Source organism: Aquarana catesbeiana, linkage group LG08 (assembly GCF_042186555.1).
Source record: "Aquarana catesbeiana isolate 2022-GZ linkage group LG08, ASM4218655v1, whole genome shotgun sequence".
In the NCBI taxonomy this organism is placed as follows: domain Eukaryota; kingdom Metazoa; phylum Chordata; class Amphibia; order Anura; family Ranidae; genus Aquarana; species Aquarana catesbeiana.
The window spans coordinates 112,292,385-112,306,611 of NC_133331.1; the positions used below are offsets into that span (position 1 = coordinate 112,292,385).

Genomic DNA, 14,227 nt, shown 5'->3' on the forward strand with positions numbered 1-14,227 from the left:
CATACACCTGACAGTGATCTGTGTACACACAGTGGTGACATGTAGACACCGATGAGCCTTCATACACCTGGCAGGGATCTGATATAATAAGGATCAGTGCCTAGCTGTCCCCTCCCCCCTCTTTCTACAGACACACACTATCCAGCCGCCTCCGGAGCGCTGCAGAGACGGGCGCTCTCCACAAGATGTCGCCAGACTTTTCCAGGCCGATAAGTACGGGCTGAGCTCGTCTTGCTGTCATCACGGAGTCTCCCGTCTGATTATAGTAACGCTATGAATTGTGGGCAGAAAGATCTCTGCCTCTCTGTCTCCGCCCACACTCCGGGGAGCCTTGGGGAGCGCTCCTCTAAGTGACCCGCCCACCTGGGTGCCGGAGAGCCTGTCTTCTCCATCTCTATCCCTGATCAGCATCCTTCCGATCTCCGGAGCTCACCCTCCTGGAACAAGTGAGTAACCCGCCTGTGACATAACGGTGCCCCGGGCTCCTCACCTTGGCACTGCCCATGGCTGATTGTGGAGAGGCTGGCAGTGACCACAGGTGACAGGAGGACCCGGAGTGCCAGGGGGGACTGGCACTGCCTCTGTGTCCGAGGTAAGGCTGCTACAGGAGAGGGATGGGGATCCTGGGGTGAGGTGGGAAGGATGGAAAGATTGGCATCCCTCCTAAAAGGTGGGTGGGATGGTGAGACTGGCATCACTCCTGGGAGGTGGGTGGGATGGTGAGACTGGCATTACTCCTGGGAGGTGGGTGGGATGGTGAGATTGGCATCACTCCTGGGAGGTGGGTGGGATGGTGAGACTGGCATTACTCCTGGGAGGTGGGTGGGATGGTGAGACTGGCAGCAATCCTGGGATGTGGGTGGGATGGTGAGATTGGCATCACTCCTGGGAGGTGGGTGGGATGGTGAGACTAGCAGCACTCCTGGGAGGTGGGTGGGATGGTGAGACTGGCAGCACTCCTGGGATATGGGTATATTGGCAAGACTCACAGTGCACTTGGGAGGTAGGTAGGATGGTGAGACTGGCAGTGTTCCTGATGGGCAGACTGGCAGTGCTCCTGGGAAGTAGGTAGGACAATCAGACTGGCAACGCTTCTGGGAGGTGGGTAGGATGGTTCAGTGCTTTTAAGGGGTGGGTGGGATGGTGAGACTGGCAGCGCTCCTGTTTGGCAGACTGGCAGCGCTCTTGGAGATTGATAAGATGGAGAGATTGGCAGCGCTCTTGGAGGGTGTGTATAATGGTGAGACTGGCAGCGCTCCTGGGAGGTGGGTATATTGGCGAGACTGACAGTGCACTTTGTAGGTAGGCAGGATGGTGAGACTGGCAGTGCTCCTGTTAGATGGGTAGGATGGGCAGACTGGCAGCGCTTTTGGAGGGTATGTATAATGGTGAGACTGGCAGTGCTCCTTGGAGGTAGGTAGGACGGTGAGACTGGTATAGCTTCTGGGGGGTGGGTAGGATGAGGAGACTGGCAGCACTCCAGGGGTTTGTGACAAGGCATCAGACCACTGCCACCTTCACCAACTTGTGAGAAATGACTGGTAAACCTTACATCACGCTCTTACTGATACATGGCAATGCCACTTTCAGCCTCACCCTGCACAAGGATTTTCAAGCTTGTGGGACCACAACCGACTGAGAGCGCTTGTCACTGGGTTTAGCTTTGCCACACTGCCACCAGATAGGGTTCTACCTAAATTCTGTTCTGTAACCCACACTGTCACCACAGACCGGTATATCCAGAGATTTGCCATATAGTAGCTTTTTTCAGAGAGAGACAGGGATTCTTTAAAGATTAACTCCACTATCGTGGGTAAAAAAAAAATGCAAATAAAAACAATGTAGCGTATACAACTGTGACACAAGTCATATTGTAATATAATGGTTTTAAAAATTGCCTTTAATTTTCAATCTGCAGCATTGTAACCTTTTGTAAAATGCAATATGGATACCTGGAGGCATTCTGTAGACAGATGGGGTACTGAACCCCCCCCCCCCAGAAATGTAATTTCCTGCTTGTGTGACTGATTTTTCCAGTAGTCTGCAATCCATGTCAGATTTTGGGCATCCCCCTGCAACAAAAATGCAATTTTTGATGTAATTTTCCTAAAAGGAAATCACTAGAGGGCTGCAGTCCCTGCCACTTTCTTCAGAGTCTTGCAAGTTCAGCAGCTAATTGATAATTATAAAATCACTCCCATGTAGATTCACTGTACACTATTTCTTCAGACTAACAAAACGCAGGAATGTGCAACAAAGTGTGTTAAAATCCCTGCAATGTACATACAGTAGATCACCCAGACGGCAAAAGTGGAGTTACTTTTTAAAAGTTTTGCGTTAGTGCATTAGAGACAATATTAATGATTTTAAAATATTTAATTAAAAAGATAGAAAAAATTGGTGCAAGCAAAATATTTACAGAAAAGTATTATTGTAAAAAGGAACAATAATTCAACAGAAAACAAAAAGGGTTGAAGAATGAAAAATACTTAACAAGTCCTGGTCGTTAAAGTCCAATCTTTAAGGAAGATGGTACAGTCAGTGGCTCTCATAAACCTTGACAGGTGTTCTTTGATGGTAAAGGAGAGCTCCGGACTATGGATGTAGTCCCTCTTTTCTTGTCCGTGTGTAGAACGTTGACAGCAATTATCTGACCAATTAAGAGGTGTGAGGAGTGGCGATGGGACATTATAGGTTTATGACCATGCAGTGGACACTCCCTACCGTACAGTTTTATACAGATATTAATATCTTAAAATAAGTACAGTTTTAATTCTGGTGTAATATTATCTAGCATGGAATTTCCTTTTAAATGATTCCAAATATGATGGGTATTGAATGCCTGTTTCAACTAGAAGAGGTATTGTGTCCCATTTGCGTCCCGTACCTTCTAATAAAGTGGTGTTTAGGCTTAAAATGCATCTAATTAACAGCTACAGGTAAAATGCCCTTCTGGTCATACCATTATCTGCTCGTGAGTTATAAAATACACTGATTTTTTTTTTTTACTCTACAAGAAAGGATGGACATCAATGTGTATTCGCTGACTACTCCAGCTAAGTTATCGATGACAGGTTAGTTAAGAGGGCACATCTGCTTGCTTTCCTAATTACTAAACTTAGAGTGAGACTGAAATGTGTTTTGGGTTAATGAGCTTCAGGGGGTCTGGGGTCCTCTCAATGGACTGATAAGAATGTTCTGGATTGCAGCTAAAAGTTATGTTGATTGTATCAGATGCCTTCCTAGGGGATCACTGCTGTTATGTCTGCTATTGTTACAAACTGTCATGGCTGAATTCGGAACTACATGACAGCCTTGCCTTTTGACACAGCCTTCTGAGGTGCCCAGTCTGCATTATCACAAGGGGTGGATAGGATGGTCAGACTATAAGCGTTCCTGGGGGGTAGGTAGGATGGTGAATCTGGGTGCACTCCTGGGAACTGGGTAGGACAGTGAGACTTGCAGTGCTCTTGGGGGTTGGGTAGGAAAGTGAGACTGATAGTTCTCCTGTAAGGTGGGAAAGATGGTGAGACTGGTAGCACTCCTGGCAGGTGGGAAGGATAGTGAGACTGGCCGTTCTCCTGGGAGGGGGGTAGGGTGCTGAGACTGGCCGTTCTCCTGGGAGGGGGGTAGGGTGGTGAGACTGGCCATTCTCCTGGGAGGGGGGTAGGGTGGTGAGACTGGCCGTTCTCCTGGGAGGGGGGTAGGGTGGTGAGACTGGCCGTTCTCCTGGGAGGGGGGTAGGGTGGTGAGACTGGCCGTTCTCCTGGGAGGGGGGTAGGGTGGTGAGACTGGCCGTTCTCCTGGGAGGGGGGTAGGGTGGTGAGACTGGCCGTTCTCCTGGGAGGGGGGTAGGGTGGTGAGACTGGCCGTTCTCCTGGGAGGGGGGTAGGGTGGTGAGACTGGCCGTTCTCCTGGGAGGGGGGTAGGGTGGTGAGACTGGCCGTTCTCCTGGGAGGGGGGTAGGGTGGTGAGACTGGCCGTTCTCCTGGGAGGGGGGTAGGGTGGTGAGACTGGCCGTTCTCCTGGGAGGGGGGTAGGGTGGTGAGACTGGCCGTTCTCCTGGGAGGGGGGTAGGGTGGTGAGACTGGCCGTTCTCCTGGGTGGGGGGTAAGGTGGTGAGACTGGCCGTTCTCCTGGGAGGGGGGTAGGGTGGTGAGACTGGCAATGCTCCTGGGAGGTTGGCAGGATGGTGGGACCGGCAGCAATCCTGGGGTGTGGTCAGCTCCGTGTGACTGTCATTTCTCCAAGCAATGGGTGGGATGTAGGAGCAAAAAACCCATACCAAAACCTATGGAAGAACAGGCTGATGAACGTATTGGTAGCCCTAGTTTTGGGAGTGATCTTGTTTACTATGGCATGAGTGTGATATGTGGGTCAAACTTTCCTCTTTTTTTTTTTTCTTTGTAGAATCGGCACATAAATTGTGCGTAGTCCCTGTTATAAGGAGAGTAGATAAATATGCCTATCACCCATTGTAACTATTATTAGCTAGCTTAATGTGGTCTACTTTGCCATTATATCCTAATAAAGATACAGAACATCTCTTGGCTTACAGACTGGAAGTGTTTTTAAACCTTAATAATCAACGTCTCCTATTTTCTCCCCTTTTTGGTCTGGTCTCTTAAGTCATTGAACGTTGTTAGCTATATATGTTCAATAAATTCAAAGAAAGTTCCTGTAGACCCTTTCTAAAATCCAGTAAGTTTGTATATTTCTTTAACTGCTTCAATACCGGGCACTTTCACTCCCTTCCTGCCCAGGCCAATTTTCAGCTTTCAGCGCTGTCACAGTTTGAATGACAATTGTGCAGTCATGCAACACTGTACCCATATGAAATTTCTATAATTTTTTTTTCAGACAGATAGAGCTTTCTTTTGGTGGCGTGTAAACATTTATTTTTTTTTTTTTTTGGGGGGGTGGGGGTTGGGGGGGAGTTTTGACAGGTACCTGCTCCCTCTTCCACTTGGGCCCCCTAGGCGATGCGAGCGGAAGTTCTCCTCCCCCCTCCCTGCAATTTTTTGGGACAGGTCCCAGAAGATTGCCCAACCATTGAGGAGGCGCAGCACGAATCGTGCATGTGCAGTGTGCACCTGGCTGTGAAGCCGCAAGTGGAAGTGACATCATCGCGGCTCTGGCCACTCACACCGCTGGAGGCCGCAAACCCAGAAGAAAGACTGAGGGAAGATGTCACCGCTGGAGGGCTTCGTTCTTAGGTATTTCATAATGTGCTAGTATGCGATGCACATTATGCAATTGCCTTACAGGTGTAGTGTGTGTGTGTGTGTGTGTGTGTGTTTTTTTTTTTTTTTTACTGCCACGGTTTACTACCGCTTTAACAGAACAAAGAGAATTAAAGAACAGAAGGTCACGGTTGGGGTTTCCAGATGAGTAATTGCTGATGTCGTGACAGACTAGTACCACAAGAATAGTTCAGTGAAATGGATATTTACATTACCAAGCCAGTGTACTAACGTAAGGACTGACAAATCTTTGTCTTGGTTGGATGTATGTGATTTTTCTATCAACATTTCCCTGACTGATCTGTAGTTTAAAGAAATACAAAACTGGAAAACCTGTATATGTAATATTCTGCATGAAACTTGTGATTGTTCGTTAACCATTCATTAAAGTGATTGTAAACCTTCCCTTATTTAAAAAAACAAAAACAAACATGTTATACTTCCATGCTCTGTGCAAGGGTTTTGCACAGAGTGGCCTCGATCCTCCTTTTCTAGGGCGCTCCTGGCTCCTCCTCTCCTCGAGTGCCCCCCATGGAGAGCTGATTTCCATAGGGGCACTTGTGCAGGCGGGCTCCCGAGTCCTGCTGCTGCGTCCATTGACACAGACAGCAAGACTTGGCCCCACCCCCGGCTCCCGTGTCACTGGATTTGATTGACAGCAGCAGGAGCCTCCCCTTTAACTATGTTTAATAATAAAGTGGACTTTATTTGGTATAACTTTAGTTTTGGCTGATCGCTTTTCTTTAATATGCAGTGGCAAGGAAAAAGTTTGTGAACCCCTTGGCAATAACATTTTATTTGCCTTAAAATGTGATCTGATCCTCATCTAATGCAGGCCATAGATGTTGCTACTTTCTCTCCAAAGAAAATCACTAGTTCCTCATCAGCACAGTCAGTCTCCCTCCTGCAAAGCTATTGGGTTTTGCTGCGGTGGGGGAGCTGTAACTGCCAGCAGAACACCGTGATTACTGCTAGCGACTGAAGCTGCCAGCAATAATCTAAGACTGAAATAACTAATCGATAATGAAATAGTAAAAACTATTTTTATAATTAGTTGGTCAACTGATTAGTTGGCCTGCAACCTTCAGGAGACTGACAGGAATTCCCCTGCTAGCATAACCCCTCCCTGCCAGGCAAGGCTTCATTTTTTTTTTTTTTTGCTAGCGTCTTAAGTGACAATTATGCCCATGCAGTCTCTGAATGAAAATGCTACTAATTTCTCCATAGTTCCACTTGGGATTAATAGACTAGCTCTTACCGGATCCATTTCCCTATGGTTTTTCTATACTCAGATGATTGGTACCCGGGCCCTGCTCTGGACATATTGGGGACACCCTGTAGCATTGCTGACCAGTACTAAACCCCGTGGAACAGGACCCTGTGCAATAATATATTGCCTATTGGAACGGTAAGGTGCTATACATGTCCTGGACAGTGATCCCCAGCTGGGGAGTCAAGTCCCTGAAGGCCCTTGTAGCATTGCCTGCCGTAATGAATAAAGATTGGACCCCCTAGGTGTCAGGGCTGGCTCAGCCCTTCCTTCTCTGAGCTGGCCGCTCAGCTGTCGGCTAATTGCCAGCTCTCATCTCTCTCCACAGTTCACCAGCTGTTGTGGATCTGCTTGTCAGTCCCACCTACTTAAAGATCTCCAGCTCACTTCATTTCTGCCTTCACCTTGGTCACGTCACAAGAAACCATCTCCTGCGTTCCTGTTTAAAGACTGGCTTTGCTGACATCCCTTCTGGCTCCTTATCCTGCTTGCTGTTCCTCTGCTTGGATCCCTGACTCCTGGCTTGGATGATTACACAATCCGGTTACTGAACTCTGGCTTTGGCTGATTACGCGATCCAGTTGCTGAACTCTGGCTTGGCTGATTACCCGATCCGGTTACTGAACTCTGGCTTGGCTGACTACCCGATCCGGTTACTGGACTGGACTCTGGCTATGCTTTGACTACGCTTACTCTTATTTACCTTTTTATTAATAAACAAGTGTGATTTTACTGTACTTTTGTCTCGGTCTGGTTCATGTGTTCTGACACTAGGGCAGTGATGGCAAACCTTGGCACCACAGATGTTTTGGAACTACATTTCCCATGATGCTCATGCACACTGCAGTGTAGTTGAGCATCATGGGAAATGTAGTTTCAAAACATCTGGGGTGCCACTGCCAAGGTTCATCATCTCTGCTCTAGGGGGTTCCGCGGCATGGACTGATTAGTGCCCTGGGGTAGACTTTGCTGGTACCCTCCCACCCGTGGGGCAGGAGAGGAAAAGTGTCCCTCAGTGCTTAGTAACATGTTTTTTGAGGCCTGTTGGCTTATTGCTATGTTGTCCTCCGCAGATTTTCAGGGCTTTGTGGCATCACCATTATAATAGTGATGAAGATGCCCTGTGTCCCAGGATGCATGATAAAGCAATTTGGATTTTTTTTTTTTGGTTACTTGTAAAATCCTTTTCTTAACGTACTTCACAGAACACAGGGATCCCTCCCCTCTGCCATTGTGGTTCATGGCTTGCTACAAAAACTGAAGGCTTGCCTGCTGCCTGCTGGTCCATTTTTTTTTTTTGCTGGTGTCCATCCACCTGAAGGTGGCAGCATAACCCAATCTTGGATGTACTTGATTTACAGGTAAACTAAAAAATCTTATTTGGTGCAGATCATGGGATTTGTTGCCCTTTTGGGATATTATTTTTTATTATATAATATATTTTTTTTTTTTTTGTATTTGTCACACTAGATGTGTCTCCCTATGCAGACCCTTTTAATCCTGTCCAACGTACGTATGTAAACATCCTGGGTGACAAGTGGTTATACCAGGAGCTATGCAAATTTCTTAGCTGGCAACCGGCTTTCAGGTGTAGGTGATCCAAGTGGCTATATAGCAGCTCAGTTACTTTTAAAGTGCTCGGAAGGGGGCCCTCCTCCTGCTGCTGTTCGCGGGCTCTCTTGCTGCACTCCTTTTCCTGTGGTTTGATTGGCTGCCTCTCCTGGCCGATACCGGCCAGGTAAACATTCTGTGTTTGATTGGCTGCCTTGGAGAGTAGAAGAGGGATCCCCTGATTTCTCTATAAAAAAATATCTGTACCTGCCTAAGCTATCATAAGGGATGTCCATACCTTTTTTGATAGCAATAAAGTTAAATAAAATAAAACTAAAAAAAAAAATAAAGCCCTTGTGCTTACTCGCAAATGGGCACTTAGGTCCTGCATGCATATGTAAACAGTGATTGTACTACACAAGTGAGATTTTGCACTGAATGTCATAGTGAGAGAAATAATCCCAGCCCCAGAGCTTCCGTTTTAACTGTAAACTGGTAACCAGGTAACCGGTAAAGACTTTTAAAGCGTCGCCTATGAAAATTTTCAGGTATCTTGTTTGTTGCCATTTCATGGGCATGCCAAATTTGGAATCTACACGTTTGGTATTTATTTAATTGGCTCAACATGCAAATTTTTTTTTTTTTTTTTGTATTTTTCATGAAAATCTGTGTTTGATAAACAGCTGCTCAGATATCGTGCGACGTAAGAAAAAATTCCAACAGCAACCATTTTATTTTCAAGGGCTTCTGCTTTCAGAAAAATATATAATGTTTGGCGGTTCTAAGTAATTTTCTAGCAAAAATGCTGATTTTAGCATTTGAGAGAAATGCCAGTATTGGCCTGGATGGCAAGTGGTTAACCATTTTGCGGCCGCAATATACTGTGGACGGGTGGCCGCTGTAGCCAAAGCGATATACCCATACGTCGCTGCCTACTTCTGGGTTTCGGGAACGCACATGTGCGCCCTCCATTCAGCACCTGCTGTGAATGCACACAGAGGGAGCCTATCAGCATGTCCTGGCCAATGATCCACAGCCGGGACCTACTGATTGGCTGTGTGCAATCACAGCCCAGAGCTCTTGTGTTGGTAAACAACACAGAGCTCTGTACAGAGGGAGCAATCTGTCAGTTTCTCATCCCTGCAAAGCAGGGATGAGAAACCAAGATCTCTTGGTAAAAGCAGCACATTGTACACACATTGCACATTAGACACATTTTAAACCCCTTGATTGCGCTAAATGTTAACCCCTTCCCATTAAGTGTCATTAGTACAGTGACAGTGTATAGTATTATCACTGATCACTGTATTGGTGTTTGTGGCAGTTAGTCTATTCCGCACCAGCTAGTGTCAGATTGCCCGCTGTGCTATCGCAGTCATTGATCGCTGCTGTTAGTAGTTTAAAAAAAAAAATGAAAAAATAAAAATTTAAAACAAAAAAAAAAAAATTTTTTATTATCATCATGTAGCAGAATACATTCTGGCCACAATTTATGAATAAATTTGATTTTGTTAAGTTTTTATTATTTTTTTTTTTTTTATTAGATCTGTTTTATAGCAGAAAGTTTAAAAAAATATATATTTTTTTCAGAATCTTTGGTCTATTTTTAGTTTTATATAGTTAAAAAACCAAAAAAAACCCCCAAAAACCCAGTGGTCTCCAAATACCACTGAAAAAAGCTCTATTTGTGTGGGGGGAAAAAAAGATATAAAGTTTTAAGGCCCCTTTCACACGGGCTTTCCGATCAGGTCCGCCTGTCAGTTTTTCAGGCAGACCTGATTGGATGCTGCATGCGCCTCTATGGAGCGGCGGTATTCAGCGGTGATGTTGTCTGAGAAATCCAGATGGATGGTGACCCTATTTTCCATCCATCTGGCAGATGGGATCGGATGAAAACGGACAGGCGGTCCGTTTTTCATCCGATCTCCCATAGAGGACAGCGGGGCTCTGACAGGTCCGTCTCTGCACAGTGAACGGATCGTTTCCCCACTGAACAAAGCGGAGTCCGCTGAGCTGAAAACCCCTGTGAAAGGACCCCAAGTTCTTTTTATTTGTTTAAATAAAAGGTTACAAAACAAAATATAATCATAAAGGACCAAAATAATAATCATTCAATGCACTGACATCTCAAGAAAAGCACAACATAAATACAGTGACAAAGACTTAAAGAAGGTGCATCTCCTAGTACTTTACCATTATAACCATATATATCATAATTCTTCCCCAAAGAGGAGGTAAGGTGAGAGGTGGTGTCATCTAAATGCAAAAAAAAAAAAAAAAAAATCTTATTCTTCCCCGAGAAAAATGTAAATGTACTTTATCTTGCTCCACTTATCCTCCCCCCTGTCATCACCTCCAGTCACACCTTACTTCCTTTTTGTTTTTGACATTCCAAATTAAAGAAAAAAAACGTGCTGAAAAACACATGGGGAAAAAAAAAAAGTGAAAAAAACATATGATAATTAAAAGGGTAAAAACTTTAGGGGGATTGTACCTTCCTTTTTCTACTCCTTTTTTTCCATATCCATCCCCTGTTATCCCTCCCTCACAATTACCCATTCACGCCTGGTATGGGCATTCTGTAGGTATTTACTATTCCCAAATGACTGTGTGTGCTACACCAGGAAAAGACAATTTAAGGTACAAAAACCTGGGAGGGATGTAAATTTTGTTTGGGTACAGCGTTGCATGACCTCAACCTCAAGTGGTTAGACAATTATGTGGACATTTCATAAACTAGTATTCCATTTGCTAAAATACCAATAGTTTATTAGACCCGCTATGTATATTTTTTTTATACATTGATATTGTGTATGTATGTCGTGTTTCTATGACGTAAAAAAATGAGATGAATCATGTGAGAACCTTTTCCACCTATAATGTGACCTATAAACTTTACAACGCAGTTGTACAACAAACTGAAATCTTTTAGGTGGAGGGAAGTAAAAATAAAAACTAAAACATGGTTCAATAAGTGTGCACACCCTTAAACTAATACTTTTGTTGCTGTACTTTTTGATTTTATTACAGCACTCAGTCTTTTTGGGTATGAGTCTATCAGCATGGCACATCTTGACTTGGCAATATTTGCCCACTCTTCTTTGCAAAAACACTCCAAATCTGTCAGATTGTGAGGGCATTTCCTGTGCACAGCCCTCTTCAGATCACCCCACAGATTTTCAATCGGATTCAGGTCTGGGATCCGGCTGGGCTATTACAAAATGTTAACCTTCTGGTGAAGCCATTCCTTTGATTTGGATGTATGCTTTTGGTTGTTGTCATGCTGAAAGATGAAGTAGTAGAAGTAGAAGAACAACAATGGCGCCACTCTAAGTGCAGTATTAAAACAAATTTAATAAATCATAAAAACAGGTACTCACAAAAGTACATGTATTCAGGCATATAAGTACTGGGCAGGAAATGCCAGGTGTCCCAGGGGTATGATCCGGTCACGTCCTCAGATGTTGTTCCGCTCGGAGACGGGCTGTGCTGCTGTGTGGGCGGCAGATCCGGCTGCTGGAACGCACTGTGTGTGACGTGATGATCTGGGGGAACGAAGGCACTTCCGGGTCTAGGCAGGGGTGACGAATAGGCCTATTCGTCACCCCTGCCTAGACCCGGAAGTGCCTTAGTTCCCCCAGATCATCACGTCACACACAGTGCGTTCCAGCAGCCGGATCTGCCGCCCACACAGCAGCACAGCCCGTCTCCGAGCGGAACAACATCTGAGGACGTGACCGGATCATACCCCTGGGACACCTGGCATTTCCTGCCCAGTACTTATATGCCTGAATACATGTACTTTTGTGAGTACCTGTTTTTATGATTTATTAAATTTGTTTTAATACTGCACTTAGAGTGGCGCCATTGTTGTTCTTCTACTTCTACAGTTTCCAGAGGATTGCTTCTTCTTTAACAACAGGGCCGCCTTCTACAACTGCTTTTATTGGACTTTAATTCAGTTTTTTATTGGACTGCAACAGCTTACAGTTGCTGATGTTTTAATCACCGTATAATTTTACCATTTCAGATTGTCATTTCATGATAAAAGTTATACAGCACCTAATCACCCCATCTACTGTTTACAAGTAGACTCACCACTGCTGTCTGACCATATTGAATATAGCGCTCACATCCACATGTTTTATGCTGAAAGATGAAGTTCCTCTTCATGTTCAGCTTTCTATATTGTTCCATAAGTTCAACCTTGGTTTTGTCGGACCATAACACATTTTCCCACACGCTTTTGGGAGACTTCAGATGTGCTTTGCAAAATTTATCCGGGCTTGGATGTTTTTCTTGGTAAGAAAAGGCTTCCGTCAAACCACTCTACCCCATAGCCCAGACCTATGAAGAATACGGGAGATTGTTCTCACAGGTACCACACAGCCAACCAATACTTGCCAGATATTCCTGCAGCTCCTTTAATGTTGCTGTAGGCCTCTTGGCAGCCTCCCTGACTAGTTTTCTTCCCGTCTTCATAACCAGTTCTTGGTAATGTCACTGTTGTGCCATATTTTCTCCACTTGATGATGATGATGATGGTGGTCTTCACTGTGTTCCATGGTATATTTAATGCCTTGGAAATTCTTTTGTACCCTTCTCCTGACTGATACCTTTCAACAATGAGATCCCTCTGATGCTTTTAAGCTCTCTGTGGACCATGGCTTTTGCTGTAGGATGTGACTAAGAAAATGTCAGGAAAGATCTACTAGAACAGCTGAACTTTATTCGGGGTTAATCAGAGGCAGGTGTGTACGGACTCTTATTTACCATGAGTTTTTGCATGCGATTGCTTAATTCTGTAATTCTGAACACAGCTACATCCCCAGTTATAAGAGGGTGTGCAAACTTATGCAACTATATTTTCATTTTTTTTTTCCCCACCTTCTCTCCTAAAAGATTTCAGTTTGTTTTTTAATTGAGTTGTACAGTTTATAGGTCACATTTAAGAATGGGTTCACACTAGTGTGATCTCAGATCGCACGTGATTCGCACCGGCACCGAAGGTGCCGATCACATGCGATCTCTGATGTTGTATGGCTGAACTCGCATTGGATTCGCACAGGAAATAGTGCAGGGACTTGTTTTTTCCCTGCACTAGAATTGTTTCTCACCTATGCGATCTGATTCCTGTGCGAGTTCATATTGCGATCTGTGAGCTAACCTGGGGGTGTGATTAACTTTGTTACCCGCAGTGCTTCGCAGAAGTCAGTGTGAACTGCCTGCGGGAGGGATGTGATGCAGGAACCAGCTCTGTAATTGCGCTGGTTCCTGCATCGCACATATATGAACTTGGGGTAAAGGTGGAAAAAGTTCTGAAATTATTTATTATATATATATTATATATATATTCCAAAAACAGGGGATTGCTGCACAAACCGTATTTATTTTGAAATTTTCAAAAGGACATCAGCATGGCATACATATTATATTATTATGTATGCCTGATTTTAAGGGTGTCATGCTGATGTCCTTTTGAAAGTTTAAAAATAAATACGGTTTGCGCAGCGATCCCCTGTTTTTGGATTTTTTTTTTCGAAGCCTGTGGGAGGGCTTGATTGCTAAGGGCTTGATTGCTAAGCACGGCCATCTGAGACTGTAGTGCACCTCACCCTTCTGAATATATATATATATATATATATATATATATATATATATATATATATATATATATATATATATATATATATATATATATATATATATATATACATATATATATTCAGAAGGGTGAGGTGCACTACAGTCTGAGATGGCAAAGATTCAGCATATAGTGCAAATAAATGTATGTTGTATAGATAAAATCCTCCTTGTTGTTCAACTGAAAGTGCCATGTCCACGGTTTTCTAATCTACTCTATCATTTGAATCGCTGCAAAAAAGATTAAAAAAAATAAAATACAATAAAACCTTATATTATATTTATATATATATATATATATATATATATATATAAAATTATATTTATATATCACAGAAACCTGACATTTTAACAGGGGTGTGTAGATTTTTTTTTTCCCTGTGTGTGTGTGTGTGTATACACACACACACACACACACACACACACACACACACACACACACACACACACACACACACACACACACACACACACACACACACACACACACACTGGGAAAAAAAAAATCTACACACCCCTG

General features: G+C 44.2%; 1 protein-coding gene across 3 annotated transcripts in view; it reads left to right on the forward strand.

Moving 5' to 3' along the window:
- The first annotated feature begins 292 nt into the window (after positions 1-292).
- SGMS1 (sphingomyelin synthase 1) overlaps positions 293-14,227 on the forward strand; it is a 498,565-nt gene continuing 484,630 nt past the window's right edge. For all 3 annotated transcript variants that reach the window (XM_073596327.1, XM_073596326.1, XM_073596329.1), the window contains exon 1: positions 293-446. The gene's annotated coding sequence lies outside the window, so the exon portion shown is untranslated. The remainder of the gene's footprint in view (positions 447-14,227) is intronic.